This window comes from Falco peregrinus, chromosome 1 (genome assembly GCF_023634155.1).
Source record: "Falco peregrinus isolate bFalPer1 chromosome 1, bFalPer1.pri, whole genome shotgun sequence".
Taxonomy (NCBI): Eukaryota; Metazoa; Chordata; class Aves; order Falconiformes; family Falconidae; genus Falco; species Falco peregrinus.
In genome coordinates, this window is record NC_073721.1 from 23,643,743 (window position 1) to 23,657,412 (window position 13,670).

The 13,670-nt window shown below is 48.5% G+C and overlaps 1 protein-coding gene across 8 annotated transcripts in view; it reads right to left on the reverse strand.

Annotated features, from left to right (window-relative positions):
* Nucleotides 1-9,194, reverse strand: part of MARCHF8 (membrane associated ring-CH-type finger 8) — a 102,980-nt gene extending 93,786 nt beyond the window's left edge. For 5 of the 8 annotated variants that reach the window (XM_055810447.1, XM_055810485.1, XM_055810500.1 and 2 more), the window contains exon 1: nt 8,894-9,050. The gene's annotated coding sequence lies outside the window, so the exon portion shown is untranslated. The other 3 variants (XM_055810478.1, XM_055810465.1, XM_013303372.3) reach the window with 3 other exon arrangements.
* Between the last annotated feature and the right edge of the window lie 4,476 nt (nt 9,195-13,670).

Consider the following 13,670-nt stretch of genomic DNA (forward strand, 5'->3'; position numbering starts at 1 on the left):
CTTCTTTTCTTGGCACATTCCAATAAAGGAAGAAGAAAAGGTTCACGGAAGAAAGGCTCATCTCAGACACTTGCCAACTCTCCTCAACTCACAGGGGTTGCTGGAGACTGAGGATAAAGAGCATCTCAGAGAAGCAGGTCTGTGCTGTTTTATGTCCATGTTACTGGCCTCGGTGCAACATGCAGTGTACAGTCAAGCTGCTTTCCACTCCCATCCCCTACTGACAAGAATTACTTTCAGATGTGAAACCCAACAGTTTCATCATCTTAGTAAATTCCCCGTTCCTGGCTCAGGTGTCTCTCATATGCATTAGTTAGATTACATCAACCACAAAGACCTGTCCATGAGCCACACAGGATACAGCTCAAAGGAGGCCAGTCAGAGATTGGATCATCAGCTGTCTTCAGTTTCTCCTCCCTTAATTCACAGAAGCAGCAATTCAGACTGTGTGACAAGGGATAAGTATATGCTTTGTGGGGTCATGTGGAAGGGAGGTGATACCACAGCACCAAGATGCAACTGGCAAATGTACCTTCCCGGAGCAGAGCATCCACCCTGGTGCAGAACCATCCCTGCAGCTTCCTCCCACAACCCCTGTACCTGGCATGGCCAGGAAAGACAGGCTAAGCCAAACCCATGCAGGTCTTAAACTGAAGAGCCTAAATACAGCAGCTACGGAAAACCGAAAAGGCAGCTGGCAAGCAGTCAAGCAGCAGCTTAACCAACAGGATGCCTGCAGGGCACCACAGCCCTACCAAGTCTGCGCAAAGCACCTGCAGCACAACAGTGAGAACATGTTGACTGAGAAACTTCCCAGCAGGCATTCAAAGATGGAAAAGAAAGACTGAACAAGTGTCCCAGCTGACAAGTAGAGCTCAAGTACACAGAGAAAGCAAACAACCGTAACAAACGTCTAACAGACACAACGGAAGATCACAGCCAAGAATAAAATGCATGATGTACCTAATTCCCTTTCCATATAAAGAACTGACCCTGACTCAGCTTCCTTGCTCTCAGGCGGCCGGACCACGCAATGCTATGCTTGCTTATTGTCAGGGTATCACTAACAAAGGAAAATGAGTGAGAAATCTAATCTTGAATCAAACGTGTTCAACAGCAACTGAGCTGGGATCCTTACAACATCACTAGCGAATAAAAGCCTAGGTCTGGTGCAGAGAGAAGCACCTCAGGGTCCCCAGAACACCAAATGCTGACTGACCATGGGAGACTGATCCTGGGAAAAAGAAAATCACCAAATGACTACAAAGCGTATATCTGACTTATCCCACTGCATTTGGTATGTATGTAGGTAGAGGAGATACTCCACTACATGCATCTCTGATACAGCTTTCTGAGCAGGGGTAAAAAAGCAAGGAGCACTTAGGCAACCCCTGGTACAAGGCACAGGGCTCTGGCAGAGCCATGTAAGCGCTGCTCTGAATGCACAGCTTTGAAGCTGCATTTCTAATCTATCACTTGCAATCACCTGTAATCTGTCACACACCAGCAGGGAAGACTTGCTTTGCTAGAAACAAAGCCACACATTTTGTTTAAGACAGTAATCAGATGGATCAAGTAAGGTCAAAGAAGAATTTTGAACCTCTTGCCATTTGGAAAATAAAACAGCGTTGCAAACCCCAGTTTCTCAATGATTTGCCTGCAAAACATCACACAGCAGTTTTCCTGCACTCCCAAGAAGGCTCATAAAAAGAATCTCATCTCAGTCCTTGGGAGCTGCAGAGCTCCACAGGTGTACCAGAGCAGGACTCCTCATACACCTGCCAAAGCATGTAGCAGCTTGTACAGAACGTGGAGACTTTTCAAGCCCTGCAATTTTGTGATGAAAGAAACTTGGTGAATATTTCTGCAACATCTGAAAGCGTTAACTCTAGCAGCCTCAGTCAGAAGTTATCCTCCCTGGTTAACCCTTAGGAGGAAGGGTACAAAACAGCTGAACATGCTGTCACAGCAATCACAGAAACAAATACCCAGCTCATGCAAAGGAACTGCTAAAAGGCAACATATGAAGTTACCATGCCAAAATCAACGAGGTATTTCAAGGCTACAGTGTTAACACACTGCATAAGAACACTGATGCATTTAGAAGGCTGAAATTTGATCTTGTTTTTATTAGCTTCTGCTTTGTTATGCCAAGAGCAAAGTTAAAATGCCCTTCCATCTTTAATCAAACACGCTATTTTTTTTTGTTAGCTCCCAAGATCAAGCCAACCTGACAATACTCCTGTAATTTTACAAGGGAATCTCTCCTCCCTCCACCCCCTTATGTTATCAAACATTAATTTTGTGAAGAGCCTGCTGCACTGTGCCAGCTCTAATTTAGTAGCAATATTTAACCTTTTCCCTTCAGCTCTCAGAAGGCCTGGCAATGGAAGAAGGCCATCTCATGGGCAGACTGATTAGCACAGACTGATTTCCTACAGTTTGGCGTCCTGTGATTGCAGGCTTTGTAAGGGCCACTACCCACATGAACCATCCTGGGTTTAAAAAAGTGCTTTCTCCATGGGCTTGGGCGCGGAGTGAGGCTGCAGCTCCAGGCCATGACACTGCAATTTACAGTCCCTTCTTCCTGTGACGTCTAAATATTTGACATTTAGCCAACAGGTTCAGAAGTTACTTGCAGCGTGATTGCATAAGCCTACTTCCCCTTGGAAAGTTGAGCAAAAAAATTATTTTTCTTTTTTAAATCCAAGAACCTTGCAAAAACCGTGATACAGACAACAACTGAGTTGCAGGAAACTAAGGTGCATAGGTGAGGTAGCTTAAACCAAAAAACAGAGGCCAGAAGCAGGAACAAGACTCAGATTTCCCGTCTCTCACAACAAACCTTCAGCTGCCACCGAACTTCCTCTTCTCTTCAGAGCTAAGCAGCTTGCTTCTTTTTCTCTTTGCAACAACGACTTAGTGCAGTAAGCGTTTATGCTGTTTGGTATAGGAAAACCCTCTCATCTAGAGATCATTTGCAATGTCAAAGAGCAGCAGCTCCTCTGCAAGTCTTCAGTCTACTTGGTTTTTTTCTGTTTTGTATGCATATACGCACGCACACACACGTTTTATACAAGCAGCTTCAATGTAAACGATCGGTCTCAGATTGTGCTTCAGAAAAAACACTTGACAACTGTCCTTTCTTGTCCTGGCACTTACAGTTCAGATTTGGCAGGCAAGCTCTATGTGAAAGTGACACTGAAAGCTATGGTGACAATAATCGCATTTAAACAGATGTTTTGGATGCAGAACTACCAGGGAAACTCACTTCATTTACCAGAAACAAGGAAAACCCAAACCCTACTGTTAACTTCAGAAAGAGCAGATTGCTCCCGTGTGTATTTTCCTCCCTGTCATCACCTATGGTAAACTATTACCTAGTGCTCTTCACATTGCTCTGGTATGTCAGACTTCACCAGGCTTATTAAGAACTAAAAAGCCATGGCCAACTTTCACTTTCTATCTATTGTAGCAGAGTTCATTATGCTGTTAAGTGCCAAGTCCCTTAAGAGTGGTTTGCTGAAGGAGACCACGGGAAACCGGTGAGAAGGGGACAAAACCCACACTCAAACAGGGCAAGAGGCAGCATTTGCAAGAAGCTCTGGCTATAATGTGGCCCATGTTATGAAAGCATGGCAGAGCCCCATATTGCATCACTCCCTGTATTTCAATCCATCAATCTTCCCATAAATATATATATACACACACAGAAAAAGAAATATATATGCACACACCGAAATATGCCACATTTTCCATTAGCCTTCCTCTTCTGATTGATATGCTCATAGTTACAAGAGATTGCAACAAGGATTGGCCTAGTAGTGAATCACCCTCAACAGCACACTACACACTACACTTTTACAACTAGAAATAGAGGGATCAGAGAGATTAATCCTCTCTGTCCTGGATGACATGAGGAGCCAGTGACAGTGAAAGCAAATATAAACAGGCAGAGAAGGGTCTCTGTCTTTCTGCAGTTCCCTTTGGTTTTGAAGGAGCCTTTCCCACCAACAGATACCTTAAGAGGTTGTTATGAATGAAATTAAGCAAAGGCATCCTTTTTATAAGCCCTGCAATAAGTGGGAGAGGAGGAGCTTTCATTAATAATTCCTGTGACACCGCCTTCCCTCTTCCAGAAAGTTGCAGTGGGGCTGAGCCCGGCCTTTAAAGAGAAGCACTGATGGAGGCAAGATTGAGGAAGTATTCAGTCAGATATTTAATTAGTGCTATAGGGCAGGCTGTACGTACAGCAGGCAAAATTCACCCAAAAGTGTCCTCTACAGGCAAAATTCACCCAAAAGCCATGTCTAGAAGTCAGAAACCTTTGGCGCTAGGAGTCATGGCAATACACGGACACCCACTGCTGTCACCACACAGATTCTTGTGTAATAAGAAAGCAGAACTCAAACCCCAACTCTGGTGACAGGAGCAGAAGGACGTCCCCCCTCCTCAAGCATCACCAATGGTGAAGAGTCATTAGCAGTAAGTCTGAGTGACAAATTATTCTGGTTATTAGAATCAGCAGATCAGACCCAGGGGAAGCCTATCTGTTTATTAACAAGTGGTGTTTTTTTCTGCAGATACTCTTCCTTGCAGGCTCAGTACACACAATAAAGAGGAACTGAAAGGCTTTTTAAAAATAAAGTACATTTGAGAGGAAGGGAGGGACAAAGGATTTGTAGGCTTGTTTTGAAAATTAACAACTTTGTGTGTAACCTTGAACCCTTTTCTTTCTTTTTTTCTTGTTTTTTGTCAACCTAGATCCTTCTATCTTTCTTTCCTTCTCCTCTGTCTTATCCAAATGACCTCTTTGATTCAAAGAGGAATGTTTCTTGTCCTATGTCCAGGACATAACAGAAATTGAGCTACCTGCTCAAGGAAGAACAGCAACAGGGAATATTTTATTCCTTGCAATGAATGTTTTATCTTTGATGGTGTGTAAACACATGATCTTACTGAAGCCATGGCCAAACTGGGGGGCAAACTCGCCCTCACTGGTTTTCAGTCACTGGTTAAATGACATTTCTAAATCCAATACCTAGTTTTCCACCGAGAACCTCTGGCACAGTTGTTCATGACCAGCCTCACCTGCAGACTGGACTGGTGACATGTATTCTGTCCTCCTGATGCCTTTCGAAGGACACAAAGAAACTTTAAGGGGCAGATATCAAGACATACCTAACTGATAAACAGGAATTACCTACCCTCAAAGAATACAACATTTATATTCTATATTGATTCTGGCCACATATTCTGCAAGGTTTACAACTGGGATCCTTAAATGAGTCTCCAGTGATAAAGTGCTCATCTACTGGTTGACTTGATTTCATCAAACTATGGAAAATTTCAGCCACAATTTCTAGAATCTTTTAGTATTTTCCACTTACTCAATGTATACCTGGCATCAAAATTTCCAACACTGTTTTCAGTCAAGGTCAATCAACCATGACATCCTGCCAGGTCTCTGGTTAAACTAAAGCCGTGCTACCAAGCTCCCCTACTTGCTGGCAGGTATCAAAGGTGAACTCCAAAGAGGTTTTAATTTTTAAAAATAGAGAAGTAACAGTTATTTACATATATCTTTGATCTAAAATGGCCCATAACTGATAACCAGCTGGGCACATAATAAAGGCCAGCCTTCCCCCTAGTCCCTGGGGAAAGAAATTGCAAGCACTAGAAACTGCTCATGGTTGAGGTATCTCTTGCTGTTTGTGAACTGGCTGGCTCGCAGGCAATGATTTACATTTAAGAATAACGCAGCTCTTAAAGCACATCTTTAATTGCGAAAAGACTGTGCTTTCAAGGGCTCTTGTCCATTTACCTACCCCAGAATCAATAAGCACAATATAATCTGCTATTTGGGGTTTTAGTGCTTCACATGAATTAGGTACTTTTATCAAAGACCCCCAAAAGTAGTGTGGGAAGCAGTGAGGAAGGTTCTGTTTTGGAAATGATGAGTTCTTTGGACAAGTGGTGTTTTCAGTAAAAGCCAGATAACAGAAGTGGTAAAAATGGCCCTAACTTTGTGAAGAGGGTTTTGAGGACCTGGAGCTGTGAAGCTTCACAACAAAGTCCACCCAGCAAGTTTAATACCAACTCTGCTATGTCACAGCAAGCTTTCACCAAATCTTTGCAGTCAATGCACAAGTCAGCAAAATAGAAGTCACATTAAGTCCTGCACGGGTTCTGCCTCACTATGGGAACTAATACAGTTAACGTGGCTCACTCAGTTCCTGCAGCAGCTAGCACTAGATGCACCAGAAGAAGAAATGGAGCAGGCAGTAATTGGACAGCTTGTTCCCCAGGAAGATTTCCCCTCTAATACCTTATGCCCTAAAAGAGAATTTTTTTCCAGACTTGAAGTTTTCCATTCCATATAGCCCTCTGCAGCTTTGGTATTCACTGTCTGCCACATGCACACACAGTCCAAGCACAACAATGTCCAGGGCTCCTGCAAGCTCCTTCCTCCAAAGTCTGTTCATTTTTTAAAGCAGCCCAGCTACAGCCTCTTACAGAACACTAGTTAGATACTTCTACAGGATCAAGGGTTCCCTCATTTTTGGGGGAAGAAGGAAGGGCAGGACCAGAGCAAACTAAAATCAAATAACCCCCACCCCCAAACAACAGAAAAAAGACAATCCATTCCTGTTTTCATTTTCCCTGTCAAACGGCCATGCTCACTCCAGTCTTCACCATTTCTGAAGTTGGCTATGAGTCACATTAGGGCTGACTGCTTCCTAGATGTATGGCACGAAAGACCCGTAACAGGAGACTCGTTTTTCTTAGGCTTCAGAATCAATTCAGGACTTGCAAGAACCATCTGCCGCTCCTTCCCTGAGTGGCATTACTACTGCGAGCTGCCACACTCCTGCAATGATCTGCCTGCCTCACTAACACCAGCGTTTGGAAGACCAATAAGGAAATTAGGCTGGCAGAGAAGAGACTTCAGTATGTTATCCAAAGTATGTGTGACAGCCTCAGGAGCAGGGAAGACTGAGTCCTTTCACCCTTGAACATAGAAGAGTTGCTGGTCCAAAAGGTTAGACCTAAAACAACAGAAGTTTTATGTGTTGTTTTTTTTTTTTTAAATCTCATTGTGAAAACACATAGTTCACCTGGCATGCTAAATTAATCCATCCTTGTTGACACTTAAGAATGGGCAAAAGCAGCAAGGAAACAGGTGGATTTTCTAGCACTGGAATCATAACTGGCTCATCTGGACACTCCACCAGTTCTGGCCACATATCCCTACACTGAGTCATGAAAAGGCTTGCCGCCTCTCTTCCAATACTACACCCCAGGCCAGAAAGCTGCTTTTCAACTAGTTTACCTCTACAAGCAAAACTGCTGACTAGGGCTAGGTGAAAGCCGTGTTAAAAAAACAACAAAAAAACCCCAACACCGTAACTACAAATATTCAGTGAATTGTGAATTTTCTAACTTCACATCAGACTGTAACCCAAGTCACGCGAAGTCCCCAGCACAGAAACAGTTGATCAGACTACTGAAGTCCTATCGGTTTCACCAACCGTAACAGAATCAAATTCTGGGGAATGTCTCACTTTCTCTGAGCAGCTAGGGCCTTGCTCAGGGCAGTCTGGCACCCAAAACTGTTTGGGCCACAGCTGAGAAGCTGTCAACACCCCTCAGCAGGTATTATCCTGGGTGCTGGGCCATACCCTTGAGCCAGGACCCTCGATGTTTCCATCTCCAGAGGCAGACTTAGCAGAACTTTGCATGAGTGGAAATTCATCAGCATTGATAGGTTTCAAAGAAAACAACTTAGGTTTGATATATAAGCATTTTTCCAAGAATACTTCCGGAGTAGTGTCAGATGACGCTCAAGTTGATCCAGGGATAGCCCTAATCAACAAGTTTTCAGAGGAAGTAAGTTATTTCAGCAGCAAAAGTTCACAGAGTGCCGCTGCTTCAGCTAGTGTTACTGTCAGACCAGCAATCCTCTTACACACCCATCTTCCTCCCAAAATCTCCTTCCACCTTCACTCAAGCTCTACCTAAATGGTCCCTTCCATGCTTATGCTGATGGGTTATTTCACAACTCTGCTGTGCCCAGCATCCAAGCCCTCTGCCAGCTGCAGCACCTGAGCCGTGTGTCCCCTTGCACTGCAGTATGAAACAAACTGATTTTGCGTTGGCATATTAAAATCCTAACTTTGTTTGCACTTCCAGCATACTAAAATAGGAAAAAAAGCATTACACCTCAGGACAACTCGAGCGTTACACTGCCAACTAGCTCCAGGAAGCACAAAGGAATTCCGACTATTTTCCAGCCTGCCGTGAAACTTCACAATTTGTTATGAACACGCTGCGACCAGCACACTCTGGTTAGCAGTTTTATCCCTGGCGTGTCTCCACTCCACATCGCAAAGCGAACGCAAATGCGGGTGCTCCTCCGCAGCGGAGACCCCGCGCCACCCCCGCAGCCGGCCCGCTCCCGGCGCCAGGCGCACACGGACGGGCTGAGGCTGAGCAGACAAAGCCGGCGGAGGTGGGAAAGCCGCTTACAGCGCATTAGGTGCCGTTTCCCCGGCTCTCCGAGCAGCGGCTCCGCCCCGGCCGCCCCCGCCCCGCGGGCCGGCGACCGCGCTCCCTCCGGCCCCGGCCGAGGCGTCACGCCGCTGCAGCCGGTCCCACGGGGCAGCCACGGGCCGGGCCGGGCCGCCCCCGCGCAGCCGCCTGTTGCTGCCGGCGCGGCTCCCGGCGGCGCCTCACCTGCGGGCGGGCGGGCCCGCCGCCAGACTCCCGGGGCCAGGTGGTGTCGCGGGGGCGGGACGAGCGGCGGCCGCAGGCACCGAGCGGCACCGCGGGCACCCCGCCCGGGCCACCCCCGCCGCACGGCCTCGCTCCCCGCGGCGGCGGCCCACCCTACCTTGGTGCCCCGCGCAGGGCCCGGGCCGGCGGCTCCTCCTCCGGCTGCGGCGGCTGCTGCTGCCCATGCCCGGGGCCGGGAGGCGGCGCGCCGTGGCGCCGGGGACCGGGAAGCTCCTGCCGCGCCGGGACACCCCCGGCTCTCTCGCCCGGCTCCTGTTTACCTCGGCTCCCCGGCCGGCCGGGCTGCCTGTCAGCGCGCCGCCCCGCCCCGGCCCGCCCCCGCCGCCATGGCCCGGAGGAGGACGGGGAAGCGAGGCGCGGCGCCGGGGACGCGGCTCCCTCCGGCGGGGAGTGCTCCGGTGGGCAGGGCCCGGCCCGGCCCCCTCCGGGCCCAGCTTGGCCGGCGGGCGGGCGCGCAGCCGCAGCCGCCCCTCCGCCCGCGCCGCCGGGCACCTTCCCCCCGAAGCGCGGGGCCGGGCACGATGCAGGCGGGGGCAGGCAGGGCCGGCCGCTTACCGGGAGCCGCAAGGAGAAAACCCCCAGCGAAGCGGGTGCCCTCCAGCTGTCCCGAGTTCTGCTCTCGCCCATACACACCTTACAGTCTTGCCGTGAACAGTGACGCTAATGCCATTTCCGAGGGGAAAACGGCTTGCCCTTTACAAGAATTAGAAGAAAATGGCTAAACTAACTTCATAAGGTGCCATTTAACTTTCTTAAAATGTATGTATGCTGTAAGCCTGAAGATGGCTCACAGCCACTCTCATAAAGTGTTTTTTATTAGTGATTCACCTGCCTGTATTGGTTTATCAGCAGAAGACCACAGAATCATAGAATCAATTAGGATGGAAAAAGGCTTCCAAGACCATCAAGTCTAACTGTTCACCCAGGACTGCCAAGGCCATCACTAAGCCATGTCCCTAACCACTGCACCTAGCCATTCTTTAAACACCTCCAAGGATGGTGATTCCACCACATCCCTGGGCAGCCTGGTCCAATGCTTCACCACCCCCTTTCAGTGACAAAAGTTTTCCTAATATCCAATCTAAACCTCCCCTGGCACAACTTGAGGCCATTTCCTCCTGTCTGTCCCTTGTTATCAGACAAGAGACCGACCCCCACCTGCCTACAGCCTCCTTTCAGGCAGCTGTAGAGAGCAACAAGACACCCCCAGTTCCCTCAGCTGCTCCTCATCAGACTTGTGCTCCAGACCCTTCCCCAGCTTTGTTACCCTTCTCTGGACACCCTCCAGGACCTCAACAGCCCTCTTTGCAGTGAGGGGCCCAAACCTGAGCACAGTATTCGAGGTGCGGCCTCACCAGTGCCGGGTACAGGGGGACAGTCACTGCCCTGGTCCTGCTGGCCCCACTGTTTTGGATGCAAGCCAGGATGCCCTTGGCCTCCTTGGCCACCTTGGGCACACTGCTGGCCCATGCCCAGCCGGCCGTCAGCCAGCACCCCAGGGCCTTCCCCGCCAGGCAGCTTCCCAGCCGCTCTGCCCCAGCCTGTGGGGCTGTGTGGGGTTGCTGTGACCCACGGGCAGGACCCGGCACTGAGCCTGGTTGGACCTCATACAGCTGGCCTCGGCCCATCGGCCGAGCCTGTCCAGACCCCTCTGCAGAGCCTGCCTGCCCTCCAGCACATCAACACTCCTGTCCAGCTTGGTGTCATCTGCAAACTTACTCAGGGGACACTCAATCTCCTCATCCAGATCATTGATAAAGATATTAAACAGAACTGGCCCCAGTACTGAGCCCTGGGGAACACCACTAGTGACTGATCACTAGCTGGATATAACTCCATCTACTACCACTCTTTGGGCTCAGCTGTCCAGCCAGCTTTTTACCCAGCACAGAGCACACCTGTCCAAGCCATGAGCAGCCAGTTTCTCCAGGAGAATGCTGTGAGAGATGGTGTCAAAGGCTTTACTAAGGTCCAGGTAGACAACATCCACAGCCTTTCCCTCATCCCCTAGGCAGGTCATCGTGTTGTAGAAGGAGATCAGGTTCGTCAAGCAGGACCTGCCTTTCACAAACCCATCCTGGCTGGGCCTGATCCCTCAGTTGTCCTGCATGTGCCACGTGATGATGCTCAGAACAATCTGCTCCATCACCTTCCCTAGCACCGAGGTCAGGCTGACAGGCCTGTAGTTCCCCAGATCCTCTTTCCTGCCCTTTCTGTAGATGGGTGTCACATTGGCTAATGTCCAGTCTTGCGGGACCTCCCCAGTCAGCCAGGACTGTTGATAAATGATGGAGAGCGGCTTGGTGAGCTCCTCTGCCAGCTCCCTCAGTGTCCTCGGGCAGATCCCGTCTGGCCCCCTACACTTGTGCCCATTTAAGTGGAGCAGCAGGTCACTGACCGTTTCCTCCTGGACTGTGGGGACTTCATTGTGCTCCTCCTCATCGCCATCTTCCAGCTCAGGAGGCTGAGTTCCCAGAGGGAAGCTGGTCTTACTATTGAGGACTGAGGCACAGAAAGTGTGAAGTACCTCAGCCTTTTCCTCGTCTTTTGTGGCAGTGTTCCCTGCTGCATCCAAAGCAGCCGGCCTGAGCTCTAGCTGGGCTTTCGCCTCTCTGATCTGCGCCCTGCATAACCTCACAACATCCTTAGAGTCCTCCAGAGGGGCCTGCCCCTTCCTCCAAAGGTGGCAGACTCTCCTTTCTCCCTGAGTTCCAGCCAAAGCCCTGTCCAGCCAGGCCAGCCGGCAGTGTCTTTGGGCACATGGGGACAGCCTGCTCCTGCGCCTTTAAGACTTCCCTCTTGAAGAATGCTCAGCCTGCCTGGGCCCCTTGGCCCTTCAGAACTATCTCCCAAGGAACTCTGTCAACCAGGCTGTTAAGCAGGCCAAAGCTGGCCCTCTGGAAGGCCAAGGTAGCGGTTCTGCAGATCCCCCTCCTTACTTCTCTGAGAGCTGAAAACTCTTATAATCTTGTGATAGCTACAGATACAGAGGAGACCAGAATGAGATCTTCCTAGGTACCATGTGTGCAGCCTGTTAATTTCAGCAGTGCTGTTATTTCCCGTCACTGGAATGTCAAAACAAAATATCCCAAGACTTAAGCTTCCCTATAAAGACCTGCTCCTCTAAAACAGCTACATCCCATTGCTAGGCTCAACAGAGGGGCTTGATTTTTGAACACTGCTGCTAGATGAGGAGAGGCGCCGGCCAAATCGGGGCCAAAGACCACACCTTCCTTCTCAACTTGGTTGATGTAAACAAAAACCTAAAAAAGATTTACTGGCCTGCAGCAAAAGAAAAGGTAGGATTATGCAAATTAGCTGGGAAAGATACCCATAATGTACCACTTTTTTCAGGGTTCCTCAGCCCTATAACCAACCCCCTGCTTATGTCTGTGGCACAGGAGCATTGCACCCTCTCTGTGGATGCACTGAACTTGGAACTCAGAGATGAAACTGTATTCTGGGAGTATGGTCAAAACTTGGGAGTCTAGCAGGTTGAAATGCCCTTTCGATCCTCAGCAGCCATTTGCTTCAGTCATGGCATACGAGTGCCTTTATGCTGGAACAGCTTCTGATTTCCTTGGCAAAGACACTGCTCTAACATGTTCTCTGGGCCCTTCTCATGACCACCGTTACATCAGAACTGATATTTCTGAACATCACTGGCTTAGTGGAGTCTGTATGATGTAAACTAAAAGGTCTGAGTACTAGAAGGACGCTAATGAAGTTTGCCCATAGCTATATCTGCGTGCCATAATCTCTGTTACTATTTTACACTTTATTTTGCAAGTAGATATGCTGGACTAGGTGAACTATACTATCAAGGTGAATTATACAGGGAAAAAAGCAAAGTGACAGTTTTATGAGAAGGTGCCAAGGGAGAGATTTCCTCTCTCCAGACATGGTACCTATCCCCCTTGGGAATAAGTAAAAAAGAACAGGAAGACATGCAGCCTTGCTGAACTGTTTCCGTCAGTGCAGTGCAGACAAGAAAGCAGACAACATTAAGAGGAAAAACAGAAAACAAGGCAAGCTCCTGACTTGACATGCAAGTTCATTCACTAAACCTAGTCAAAGTTTTTCATCTCCTGTGCCTGTACTTTTCATGTCAATAATTTACAGGACTCCAGAAAGATTACATAGACCCTTAGAGAACAGTGAGAAAAGCATACAATCAGTAAGGTAACCCCTCTTAATGCAGAGTGCAACCACACACTACAGAAAAATGACACATTACAATAGATTTCAGAGCACAGAGAGGCTGGGCTGAAATCCTGTCGTTGCATTTCAGAGTTAGGACCCAGCACACCCATGTAGTGAAAGCGGGTGACCACCAACCACAGAGTACAGTGTGTCTTCCTGGGAAGAGGAGGGTGTGTCTGCAGCTCCTCTTCACTCCTATGTAGACTGCAGTTAAAAAACCTGATACTTAGATCATACCCTTTCACAAGATAGGTATGGTAACATGCATATGTGAGGAGAATCATGTCTTCTTGATACACAGTGTATCATAATGCTGGCTTGTAAAAACAACCAGTTTCCATCCTAAGCTGCACTGCTGGCTTACCTAGAGGCCACGGGGATGTCTCAGAGGAGGCTGTTTTCCTTCTTCATATTCGCAGTCCATTTTGTGGTGACTTTTTAAAATTATTTTTCAGGCTTTTCAGGAACAGTGTAGCTCACCACCCGGTACTGTATGCCAGACTAGAAAAGGGATCTGTAGATGCAACTGGAACAGAAGTAGAAATTATACAGAAATACAGTCACAGAGGGCAGATTTTCCAGGGAGACTAGAGTAACTAATGATTAGGCCTCAAATGAAGGCAGCCGCAATAAGCTTCCAGTACACCACCCTTGATTCTCAAGGGGAGCAA